This window comes from Maylandia zebra, linkage group LG20 (genome assembly GCF_041146795.1).
Source record: "Maylandia zebra isolate NMK-2024a linkage group LG20, Mzebra_GT3a, whole genome shotgun sequence".
Taxonomy (NCBI): domain Eukaryota; kingdom Metazoa; phylum Chordata; class Actinopteri; order Cichliformes; family Cichlidae; genus Maylandia; species Maylandia zebra.
Genome location: NC_135186.1, coordinates 17,537,903 through 17,551,484, shown reverse-complemented (window position 1 = coordinate 17,551,484; position 13,582 = coordinate 17,537,903). Strand labels below are relative to the sequence as shown.

The 13,582-nt window shown below is 41.8% G+C and overlaps 1 long non-coding RNA gene across 22 annotated transcripts; it reads left to right on the top strand.

Moving 5' to 3' along the window:
* The first annotated feature begins 2,819 nt into the window (after window positions 1–2,819).
* Window positions 2,820–11,405, top strand: LOC112434294 (uncharacterized). 22 transcript variants are annotated; one of them, XR_013094966.1, is made up of 9 exons: window positions 2,820–3,009; window positions 3,547–4,436; window positions 4,974–6,113; window positions 6,430–6,509; window positions 7,257–8,993; window positions 9,822–9,947; window positions 10,199–10,307; window positions 10,413–10,534; window positions 10,655–11,405. It is a non-coding gene; the product is annotated as an uncharacterized LOC112434294 (long non-coding RNA). The 22 variants fall into 22 exon arrangements; XR_013094965.1 differs by lacking the exon at window positions 2,820–3,009 and having other exon boundaries at window positions 3,057–4,436; XR_013094977.1 differs by lacking the exon at window positions 2,820–3,009 and having other exon boundaries at window positions 3,060–4,436; window positions 7,937–8,993.
* Window positions 11,406–13,582: the final 2,177 nt, after the last annotated feature.

The window sequence follows — 13,582 nt, the reverse complement described above, 5'->3', positions numbered from 1 at the left end:
CATGCAGCGCTACAGGAGACGGCAGCACTGCAGAGGTGAGGACCGGCACCTGTTTGAAAGAGACAAATGCACACAAACACACACACAACAACGAACGAGAAACAAACACAGAGAGAGGAAAAAGTGGTTATACAGAACTTGAGGACATTATCTACATGTAATTATCTACATAATTACAAATTTGTTGTGTTTTCTTTAACAATGTCAGAAGGAGAGAGGCACTGAGGCACCGTCTTCCGCCCCCCGACGCTCCTGCCGCGCCTCCTCCTTCTGACAGGAACTGCCTACAGAACAAGCATGAATGATGCCTGAGTGGACACACGCAACTCACAAGTTCCTGGCTCTGTCAGCTCCTCTGCAGAGGGTTTCCCTAAGAAGGTGGACCTAGCAGGGTCACCGGGGGACGGGGAGCTGTGCCTCACGGCCCTCACTTCGTCGGAGAAACCCTCATGCAGAGTTCAGAAACTTGTGTGTTGAGTATGTCGCTGTGAGCCTCCACCATTTAACTAGTGGGTGAAGCCTGAACTGTCTAGAGACAGACCAGACCAGCTGCACAACACAGACACTTCAAACCTGAGGACAAATCTGAGAGAACAGAAAAAGGAAAGGAAACTTAGCTTAGAACCATGCAGCGCTACAGGAGACGGCAGCACTGCAGAGGTGAGGACCGGCACCTGTTTGAAAGAGACAAATGCACACAAACACACACACAACAACGAACGAGAAACAAACACAGAGAGAGGAAAAAGTGGTTATACAGAACTTGAGGACATTATCTACATGTAATTATCTACATAATTACAAATTTGTTGTGTTTTCTTTAACAATGTCAGAAGGAGAGAGGCACTGAGGCACCGTCTTCCGCCCCCCGACGCTCCTGCCGCGCCTCCTCCTTCTGACAGGAACTGCCTACAGAACAAGCATGAATGATGCCTGAGTGGACACACGCAACTCACAAGTTCCTGGCTCTGTCAGCTCCTCTGCAGAGGGTTTCCCTAAGAAGGTGGACCTAGCAGGGTCACCGGGGGACGGGGAGCTGTGCCTCACGGCCCTCACTTCGTCGGAGAAACCCTCATGCAGAGTTCAGAAACTTGTGTGTTGAGTATGTCGCTGTGAGCCTCCACCATTTAACTAGTGGGTGAAGCCTGAACTGTCTAGAGACAGACCAGACCAGCTGCACAACACAGACACTTCAAACCTGAGGACAAATCTGAGAGAACAGAAAAAGGAAAGGAAACTTAGCTTAGAACCATGCAGCGCTACAGGAGACGGCAGCACTGCAGAGGTGAGGACCGGCACCTGTTTGAAAGAGACAAATGCACACAAACACACACACAACAACGAACGAGAAACAAACACAGAGAGAGGAAAAAGTGGTTATACAGAACTTGAGGACATTATCTACATGTAATTATCTACATAATTACAAATTTGTTGTGTTTTCTTTAACAATGTCAGAAGGAGAGAGGCACTGAGGCACCGTCTTCCGCCCCCCGACGCTCCTGCCGCGCCTCCTCCTTCTGACAGGAACTGCCTACAGAACAAGCATGAATGATGCCTGAGTGGACACACGCAACTCACAAGTTCCTGGCTCTGTCAGCTCCTCTGCAGAGGGTTTCCCTAAGAAGGTGGACCTAGCAGGGTCACCGGGGGACGGGGAGCTGTGCCTCACGGCCCTCACTTCGTCGGAGAAACCCTCATGCAGAGTTCAGAAACTTGTGTGTTGAGTATGTCGCTGTGAGCCTCCACCATTTAACTAGTGGGTGAAGCCTGAACTGTCTAGAGACAGACCAGACCAGCTGCACAACACAGACACTTCAAACCTGAGGACAAATCTGAGAGAACAGAAAAAGGAAAGGAAACTTAGCTTAGAACCATGCAGCGCTACAGGAGACGGCAGCACTGCAGAGGTGAGGACCGGCACCTGTTTGAAAGAGACAAATGCACACAAACACACACACAACAACGAACGAGAAACAAACACAGAGAGAGGAAAAAGTGGTTATACAGAACTTGAGGACATTATCTACATGTAATTATCTACATAATTACAAATTTGTTGTGTTTTCTTTAACAATGTCAGAAGGAGAGAGGCACTGAGGCACCGTCTTCCGCCCCCCGACGCTCCTGCCGCGCCTCCTCCTTCTGACAGGAACTGCCTACAGAACAAGCATGAATGATGCCTGAGTGGACACACGCAACTCACAAGTTCCTGGCTCTGTCAGCTCCTCTGCAGAGGGTTTCCCTAAGAAGGTGGACCTAGCAGGGTCACCGGGGGACGGGGAGCTGTGCCTCACGGCCCTCACTTCGTCGGAGAAACCCTCATGCAGAGTTCAGAAACTTGTGTGTTGAGTATGTCGCTGTGAGCCTCCACCATTTAACTAGTGGGTGAAGCCTGAACTGTCTAGAGACAGACCAGACCAGCTGCACAACACAGACACTTCAAACCTGAGGACAAATCTGAGAGAACAGAAAAAGGAAAGGAAACTTAGCTTAGAACCATGCAGCGCTACAGGAGACGGCAGCACTGCAGAGGTGAGGACCGGCACCTGTTTGAAAGAGACAAATGCACACAAACACACACACAACAACGAACGAGAAACAAACACAGAGAGAGGAAAAAGTGGTTATACAGAACTTGAGGACATTATCTACATGTAAATATATAACCATGTCATAGCATCATAGGACCAAATTTGTTGTAAGATTCTAAATATATGTGACGTCATCATCCTGTAAGCCGAATAGGGCTTTGGACCTTGATGTCACAGGAGGCGGGCCACGCCTCCCGCCGCCATGACAGTAGGCCAGACAAAGGATACAGCTTCAGCTATGGTTCGTACTTGTTTTGTAGTTGGTTGCAACGTTAGAGCTCATGATCGTGAAGGCAAGAACCTGGATAATGGGCTATCTTTTCATCGTTTTCCGTATCCGATATCACCAAACAAAGACGCCAGTCATGTGCAATCCCCAGCTTTTTGTTGATTTGCTCGTGGCATTTTCTCTCCAGTGAGTTCTAAATTAATTCATATCACTATCCGGTTGTTCAGTCTGACGTCACTAGCCGTGTCTGGGTCTAAACTCCGCTGCAGGTCCATATATCAAACGATCACTATGGCATTATTGAGAGTTGAAAAACTGTCTAAAGTCTTTCATCTTTAATAAAATGATCAGCGTTCTGCTCTACCAGGTGTAACAATTGAGTTTAACATCCAGGCATCCATGAAAACGGAATTTATGACATTTAACGGAGTTAGAAGTTAGCAGGGAGTTAGCTCGCTAGCTTCTATCTAAATACAATATAGCATGTCCTGACTGCGGGGTTTTGGAAACAAATTAAAACGTACAACTCTGCTATCACTTCCAGCATAAATGAAGACAGAAAACTAAACAGCAGTGACGTTTGTAGGGTGACTGAAGTTGGGCTAGCTGGTATATAATGATGTGCTACGTGACCGCTAGCGACACAGCTATGTTAGCATAATATAAACAAGCTAACTTTTTTTCCACTCGATAAAAGTTAATGTGAGCGTTCTCGGTGGTCAGGAACAAATGTAATCGCATGGCAGGATGCTGTAAAAGGACCAAACTTCAGCCAGGAGAACAACTGAGATAATCCATCCACAATACGAGGTTAGTCATTCATATACTGCTGCATGGGCTGGGTTGTAGTTACATCCTAAGGTTTTAAAAACTGAGCTTAAATAAATGATTAGCGGTAATAAAAGCCGAGGGAGGTCAACGGTGATCACTGACTGTTTTAGGAGCTTTTTGAGATCAAATAGAAGAAAACTTTGCTTCAAACCATGCAGGGCAGCTGTCTAGAGGTGAGCTTGTGTGATTCTTATTCTGTCAGTGAACAACCTAAAAACAGAAAAAAAGAAAGAAAACTTACCTTAGAAATCTGTAGGGTTGTTTCCTCTGAGACATGTTGGAATCTGTAAACAGCTACTCCAAAAAGGATCCAGGTGTTTCAAAATACCTCTTTGGTGAACGTTTCAATTCTGCTAACATAAATGCTGCAATTAATTAACTAAAAGTCATTGCTCTTCACCCCTATTTATAGACTTTTGCGGATCAACGGATTAAAGCATCATAGGACCAAATTTGTTGTAAGATTCTAAATATATGTGACGTCATCATCCTGTAAGCCGAATAGGGCTTTGGACCTTGATGTCACAGGAGGCGGGCCACGCCCCCCGCCGCCATGACAGTAGGCCAGACAAAGGATACAGCTTCAGCTATGGTTCGTACTTGTTTTGTAGTTGGTTGCAACGTTAGAGCTCATGATCGTGAAGGCAAGAACCTGGATAATGGGCTATCTTTTCATCGTTTTCCATCCTGGCGGCAACATGTATCCGATATCACCAAACAAAGACGCCAGTCATGTGCAATCCCCAGCTTTTTGTTGATTTGCTCGTGGCATTTTCTCTCCAGTGAGTTCTAAATTAATTCATATCACTATCCGGTTGTTCAGTCTGACGTCACTAGCCGTGTCTGGGTCTAAACTCCGCTGCAGGTCCATATATCAAACGATCACTATGGCATTATTGAGAGTTGAAAAACTGTCTAAAGTCTTTCATCTTTAATAAAATGATCAGCGTTCTGCTCTACCAGGTGTAACAATTGAGTTTAACATCCAGGCATCCATGAAAACGGAATTTATGACATTTAACGGAGTTAGAAGTTAGCAGGGAGTTAGCTCGCTAGCTTCTATCTAAATACAATATAGCATGTCCTGACTGCGGGGTTTTGGAAACAAATTAAAACGTACAACTCTGCTATCACTTCCAGCATAAATGAAGACAGAAAACTAAACAGCAGTGACGTTTGTAGGGTGACTGAAGTTGGGCTAGCTGGTATATAATGATGTGCTACGTGACCGCTAGCGACACAGCTATGTTAGCATAATATAAACAAGCTAACTTTTTTTCCACTCGATAAAAGTTAATGTGAGCGTTCTCGGTGGTCAGGAACAAATGTAATCGCATGGCAGGATGCTGTAAAAGGACCAAACTTCAGCCAGGAGAACAACTGAGATAATCCATCCACAATACGAGGTTAGTCATTCATATACTGCTGCATGGGCTGGGTTGTAGTTACATCCTAAGGTTTTAAAAACTGAGCTTAAATAAATGATTAGCGGTAATAAAAGCCGAGGGAGGTCAACGGTGATCACTGACTGTTTTAGGAGCTTTTTGAGATCAAATAGAAGAAAACTTTGCTTCAAACCATGCAGGGCAGCTGTCTAGAGGTGAGCTTGTGTGATTCTTATTCTGTCAGTGAACAACCTAAAAACAGAAAAAAAGAAAGAAAACTTACCTTAGAAATCTGTAGGGTTGTTTCCTCTGAGACATGTTGGAATCTGTAAACAGCTACTCCAAAAAGGATCCAGGTGTTTCAAAATACCTCTTTGGTGAACGTTTCAATTCTGCTAACATAAATGCTGCAATTAATTAACTAAAAGTCATTGCTCTTCACCCCTATTTATAGACTTTTGCGGATCAACGGATTAAAGCATCATAGGACCAAATTTGTTGTAAGATTCTAAATATATGTGACGTCATCATCCTGTAAGCCGAATAGGGCTTTGGACCTTGATGTCACAGGAGGCGGGCCACGCCCCCCGCCGCCATGCGTATCGAGGCTTGCTTCATTTATGGGAGGAGCTGAAAATGATGACGTCCGAAGCCTCGCTGCCCGGCTGTACCACGTGACTGGTTCAGGAAGCGGTTCGAACTTTGCCGCAAATAATCATTTTCCATACTGCCAGCATAAATATACACAGTATGCTGCCATCACTACAATATAGATGTTTTACACACTCCTTTTGTTGTTGACATTTACAGGCTGTGTGCAAAATGCCACACTCTTCAAATTCATGCCAACTAATATTTTTACGTCCAGTAGGTGTCCTGCTAGAGCAAATGAAGCTTCAAGAAGCTTCGCGTTGAGGTGAACCAATTGGATGAAAAGCTTCAGTGCTTCATGAGGCTTCATCTGCCCATCACTATCCCTCTGCTTCACTTATGGACGCACAGGCCCCTCGCGTCGGGGCCTGTGCGTGAAGGGTCCTCCGATTGAAGAGATTGCTGCGGAAGTGCCTGTTGTCGGTATATTTAGACATTTTCCAAATCACATTGTAGTGAGGTATACAGAACACAATAAATTATATAATGTAAACAACTACCTGAAAAACAGCAGATACAGCAGAGGAATTAATTATAGGCTATTACTTTTGTATCGTTTATTGCATTTATGGAGGGAGTGATGTATGCTGGGTAATGGCACAGCTAGCTACTGGGTGACTTTATTCACCCGCTTCGGCTGTTATCAGTTCATACAATGGGCGTTATTAGCACAAATCAGTCCCATAGATATGGGCCATTTCCTGCTAGATTGTTCAGAAGGTTGTTCTCATCCATCCAGATGGAGGATCACTAACAGGAGCGTGGGAAGACTCCAGAATCCACTCTGGCTGGAATCCGGTGGATATGCAGTGTGTACAGGTAAGACCATTTAAACAGACAGCATTTATAGAATGACTATTAAAAGTCAGCGAGTGTCAGTAATGTTAATGTGGTTATGTTAGTAATACACCGAGTGCTAATATAACAGCTTTAAGATGCATTTGTAGATATTATTACGTGTTTTACCGTCTTTATGGTGCTAGCTTAAAGTTACGGTGTAAACGTTAGCTTATATTGGAGGAAAGCTGTTACTGTTTAAACGATGTTAGCACAGAAATATTAGCTTCTGTCATGACTGATGAAGTTACTAGTTAATAAAGTTTCCAGTAATATAATAATAATATATAATAATAATCGCAGCCACAGATTGACAGCAAATATCTTGATTAGCTTCAGTGCATCTATAATAAATATGTGCAAGTTTCAGTGCTTCGTTTAAACTGTATGATACTTATACTGACCCAGGGTCAGTGTAAAATACAATCCTAGCTGTGTGAACAAAGCCTGGCTTCTTTAGTCCTGCATGACAAACCTCAGGATGCAGGTTATTATTACTGTTTCCTGCTGGCACACCTGTCACACCTGAGAGTCGGCTAGAAACTTACAGTGACGTGGACATCATGCAAAGACTGCCAGACTCTGTAATACTGCAAATGATCAGTGACTCAGGTTAACACTAAACTTTAAACGGCACCTCTGTGTCTCTGTGTGCTGAACATTTAGGATTGAGTCAGGCTGCATCAGCTGAAGCTGTTATTTGTATATATCAGTATTTTTTTTATTCAGGTGTGGGGAAAATACGTAACACTGCAGTGAAGCGATGCACCAGAGTAATCCCTGGCCAAAGGTATCGTACTCAAATCAGACTACTGATCCAGCCACATCAGCCTTTTGTGAGGTTTGTTTAAAGTAGACTTAAAGTGAACTACAGGTTCCTGAGAGGTGGACTGTGAGCACAGAAACACATGTTCATACATACAGCTGCAGCAAACTTACATTAATTTTAAATAGATTTGTTACTCTGGTGTCTGTCTTTGTGTTAGTCCTCTGACAGACTGGTGACCTGTCCAGGTGTGCTCTACCTATGACTACTGGGACAGGCTCTAGCCTCTGTAATAGAAATTTTCTGTTATTCTCATTTAAAGTATTTAAGTGCTTATGCATATGCTTAGTTGTAACACTGTTACTGTTCAGTGAAAGTTTCTAAAACTAGATGAACTTACTTCAGCGTCAGCAGTTTGAGAAAACAACTCCCTTTACGGGTGCTGATAAGGCCACAAAACAGCATAACCATTGATCCGTTGAAGTGTGGTAGGATCCGTTTGTAACTTCCTCCCTCTTCCTTGGAATGCATAAAGGAGTAGGAGCACCACTTCTGTGGCAGCGCTGACATGACTGAACTGTGATGTTTGATGTGTGTTGGCGCAGTAATAAATAGCTTGATCACAGCTCTTTCTGTGTTGCAGACTTTATTTAAAAAATTCCACGACACCTCCCACCCTCCCACTGCGAACCTGAATTGAATATTCAGAAGACATTTGTTTAAATAGTTCTACAAATCGGAGCTGTTGGTGTGTCCTTGGATTGTGTGGTAATAATATTAGAGCCTGCAATCTTTCTTACTGAATCTCTACTATGAGTCATGTTACCTGAGATTAATTCTGTTTACCTGTCAGCCTGGACGAATGTGCTGTGTGAAGGAAATTAAATTAAATCAGATCTGAACTGCTGCTACTTTTTGTTATTTTAATTCTCTTCTCTGTTTTCCAGAACAGTTCTCCACAGTCGCTGTCCACATGGGTCAGTGGGACCAAGAAGCACTCTGCTAATGTGTGGACTCTGACCAGCAACATCCAGCAGGACCCAGACAGCATTTTCTATCTCCCAGCTGGAGTTTTTGTTTGTCTGTGACTGGAGAGTCAGATTTTTGTTGAGCTTCACACTTGCAGACCTAAGTCAGTTTGCAGAGATCCCTCCCACTCTGGCTTTTATGTCCTAGATTTCTTATCTGAAACAGTAATATTTCAGTGACTGCTGCTTGTACCACAGGTTAATACACGCTACTGATCCCTGATAGGAGAATCATCAATTTTGGCAACAAAGAAGCCTGGTGGATGTTTGTTTACAGTCTGATGATGGGACATGCTCTGCATCGTCAAAGTTTGCCTCCTCATTATTATTCATACCCAGTAATGTGAAGTATGCTTATATCTACTATAACTGAACCAACCTGGTGCTCTTCATTTATGGAGGCTGTTGAGTCTGAATGTTGGATGTTGTGTATCTCGTGTTCTCTGGGCTTTGTTGTCCTCAGTCTTTTCGCAGGATCAGAAAACAAAACCAGGAGGCGCGTAAATGTTTCTTCAAATGTTTCTTCTGGATGATGATAAGACTGTGACACGGGATGCCTCCTTTGGTCTTGTGATGAAGCAAAGCTCAGGAAGAAGTGGGATTAAATGGTACCCACATGTGTGCTGCTGAGAAGGATGTACAGGGGCACCTGCAGCCAAATCCAAGCCTCAGGTTAGTTGTAGTTGCAGAACGCTATAGGACTGAGACAGCTGAGGCATCAAATGTTTGATTAAACGGATGAAAAAGAGAAGTTTCTTCCCTATAATTATCACTTCTTAAAATCTGTAGCAACTTCAAGTCTGTCATCGTGCTGAGCATGCAAAGAATGTGACAATATATTTTTGTTCAATATTTAATTTCTTTTAGTTGCAATTGTTAAATGAAAAAATATATATATTCTTATAATTTAGCAAATTAATTTATCAAAAAAAATATACATATATCTGTATTAGTTTTAATAAATTAATTTGACACCTGTATTGAAAATACCATATTGTATTCATACAGAATCAGTTTGGTATCAGAATCAGAATCAGAATACTTTATTGATCCCTGGGGGAAATTATTTTTTGTTACAGTGCTCCATTTTAAACCAACATTAAGACAAGACAGACAATACGCTAACTAAGAATAGTACAATATATACATATATATACATACATACATACATCACTTATAAATAAATATTTGGAAAAGAAACATGTGTAGTTGTAGCAGCAAACAGTGTGTTAAGTGGATGCGTTGTACAGGGAGATGGCCACAGGCAGGAATGATTTCCTGTGTCGTTCAGTGGTGCTTTTCGGTAATCTCAGTCTCTCACTGAACGAGCTCCTGTGACTGACCAACATGTCATGGAGTGGGTGGGATCATTGTTTGTCTGCTCACTGATTGTTGAAACTAAGAGCTACTTTGATCTGTTTAGATCTAAAGTATCCAAAGTTGAGCTCTGATGTTTCTTCACCCCTGTGTGTGTGATATGTGATTCCTACATGCTGGCAGAGCAGCAGTTTGTGCTCACAGATGGTGACGGTGTGGAGAGACGGTGGTGTTTCCTCAGAAGAACCAGCAGAGTCACTTGCTGACTGATGCTCATCTGCACTGCACAGAGGAAATCAACTGACCGAGGTTTGTCCAGTGACGTGTTATGAATGTATATTTGTTTTATGCTTACAGTTATGTTTTTCTTGACAGAGGCTCTGCAGAGGTTAGACAAAGCAGAGAAAACATGTGCTTTACATTTTACTGTGATTTATTGAGATATTTGTTGCCTGATGTTCAGCAGGAATGGAGAAATAGAATCAAAGGGAGATGTTTTTGATGTTTTTGTAATGATGTAAGTAAATCTTCAATATTATTTATTTGCTTGGTTATATTAGGAGTGTTTCTGAGTGAGGGGGAGAAGAGTCATCATCCAGGTAAAGTGACGTAGATCAGTGGATACACTTGTCTCCCCTTTAAAGGAGACAATCCAAGTCATCCTTAAATGTTAGTGCTTTCAAATACACAAACATTTTTAAAGGACAAAAATGAACATCCAACTTTGACTGTAACACAAAATAAATCTTTCCATGTGTGTTTTCAAACTCTCAGATGGGCAGCATATCAGTCTTGGACTGTCTAACCTGCCGGAGCAGCACTGAATGACCACCACACATGAGCATGTTCCTGCAACATTCAGCATCTGATCCTTCATCTGTGTGCTTCTGCTTTTGGTAAGTAGAGTTACCCAACTCCAGTAACTCTACACACATGCCATCCATTTCTGACGGCCTGGTTACTTCCTGTCAGTTACTTTAGAAACCATGTGGTCACCTGACCTAACACTATTCAAGTGTCACATGTCAAACAGCTGGAGAGGAAACTACACCAGTGTACTGGGATGTTTCACCAACACATGCCAGATGCTGTTCCTTCATGGTGACATCACAGAGACAGCCCCACCCACCTCAGGACCTCGCCATTTATCATGATGATTATAATGATGACAGCGAGCGGAACTAAGACTGTAAAAATCCACGACCAGAATTTTTCTTTCTAATTATTAATGAATACTGAGAGCCTCTTTCTGTGTTTTGTATGTTTTGGGGTTGTTTTTTTTTACCTCATTTGTTACTAACAAAGTTCACCAAACTCACACAGTTTACATTCTGTATGTTTCCATCTTTACCAGCCACACTCTAACTGCATTTAAGAAAATAATCCTTAGAAATCGTCATTTTTCTCTTTTGTAATTGATGATAATTCAGTGAATATAAGATAAGATAAGATAACTCTTTATTGTCATTGCACAGTCATACATAGTACAGTAGTACAATGAAATTGGAAAAACTGTCCTACGTCGGCACTACATACAACACAACACGACACGATATGACACATCACAACGTAACAAACAACACAACACAGTAACACACTGCTTCCTTCTATTGCGTCACACATTGCTTTAAGTTTTTCAGTGTCCAGTTATTTTTTACTGCTGTTTAAATTCTCTGAATGTTTGACCCTGTAGTCTGTTTGATGGACTGCTTGTCTTCCTGTTTGTAACCGCCGCCTGTTTTTTTTTAAATAAAGATTTGGATTTCTGACTTCAACACAGCCTCTGCGTGTCCTCCCTTTGAGTCCTCTTCCTCTGTGAACGTGTTGCATGTGTCACAGATTCATTTTATTAGCAGCTTTCCCACAGTGAGTTGCATCAGCATTCATTCACAGCACATTTCAGAAGGATTCAGATTAATACAGTGATCTTATAGTCAGAATGATCCTGACAGAGTGCCACTGTAAACTATCTTTCATCAGGTAAATTTCAAAGTTCAGTATTTCAAAGCAGGAGTTATGAAGACTCATACTGGCATTAGGACTAATAATATGTACTTACAAAGTCAAAGTTTTTTAATTATGCTAGAATATTGGAAGACAATCAACTTTTAGTGTTTTCCGCATATTAATTATTCTGAAATAGAGACGTGACCCTAACTGTACAGAAGCACTAAACAACTGACAATCTTAACAGACATCATTGGCCTGAGCCGTCATGCACAGTGAGTCTGATCCTTTGCTGTGAGAGTCTGACAAGCATGTTTCTGGTCAGTTTGGAAGAAATAATATCACAATGTTGATCTTTTTTTCAATATTCCTTCTCTTTTACAACACAAACTGTGATCAAAGGTACTTATGTTCACAGCATGTAACTATACTGACAGTCCAGGGCATTGTGGTCTGTTGAGCTAGGGTTAGCAATTCAGACATATGTAATCAATATTAAACGTCTCTGACGTGGGCCACTGTCCACAGTGTTGGGAAATCCATACCAGGCTGGAACGAGTCAAGGTAGGTGAGCATCCACGAGAAGACACAGCAGATGCATCCTACTAATACTGACAGGACCAGGAGACTCCAGAAACCGAGCATCTTCTCTTCAGTGCCATCCTCGCCTGTCACCCTCTCTGCCCGCAGCTGAGTATGGAGTAAATACAAACACCTAGAGCTTTAAGACCTAATCTTATCAGCCTCTGTTTAGTCATCTGACCTGCAAAGCAGACTAACATTAACAAGGTTAAAAACTGGACCTGATAGTTGTACTATATGAAAAGTATAAGGATTATTGAGATGATGACACGTCATCCTGAGAGGATTTTTTCTCAAGAAGATTATGTCTACAATTTCAACCATATGTGTGCTTCTCCACATTCAGTCATTAAACTGTACTGTGGTAAATTAAGGAAGTAAGACGTCTGTGAAACTAATGATGAGTCAGATCTCTGTCTCAGATGAAATTAAAAGTTCAGACAACCATTTTCATGACACAAATTCTAATTCTAAGCCTCCTGTAATAGAGGAGTGGAGGACACTCTTTTGACTTTACTAAATCTGATTCTTAAACATGTAGAGAGTAAAGGGACTTTTGCAAAACTTCTTTTCATCGATTTTTCTTCGGCTTTTAATACAATACAACCCCATATTTTAATTAAAAGACTTTTAGAACAGTTTGAAATCAGGAAAAACCTGGTGGGCTGGATTTTAGATTTTTTAACTGACAGGTCACAAAGAGTGAGAATAAATGGGATTCTGTCTGACCCAGTGTTCTCCTCCACAAGTTCTCCTCAAGGGTGTGTCTTATCGCCCTTATTATTCATTCTCTATACAAACATGTGTCAGAGCAGATATGAAAACAGGGCCATCATTAAATATGCAGATGACTCTGTTATTGTCATCTTACTGAAAGAGGGTGAAACTAACCACGGTCCAGTCATTGATGACTTTGTTCAGTGGTGTGAGGAGTCTTATCTCCAGCTGAACATATCTAAAACAAAAGATATGGTTGTTGATTTTAGGAAACAACAAAATGGGCACGGAGTCACTTTAATTAAAGGTCAGAAAATAGAGCAAGTGCAGTCATATAAATATCTTGGGACCATAATCAATGAAAAACTGAACTTTGATCAAAATTGCAAATCAGTTTGTAAAAAGCGTCACCAGCACCTTTATTGCCTTAGGAAACGTGCTCATTTCCACATTGACCAAAAAATTTTAACTTTGTTTTATCGTTCTTTTATTGAGTCTGTTTTATCCTTTTGTTTGGTGGCATGGTTTGGTCAGACCTCTGTCACAGAGAAAAACTCTCTAAATCAGTTAGTGAGATGGTCCAGTCATCTGATAGGTGAGCCACAGTCTTGTTTAGCCTCCCTGTACTCCAAGCAGGTACAGAGGATGGCTTTATCATTCCTTAAAAATAGTTCCCATCCGCTAAGAGGTGAATTTCA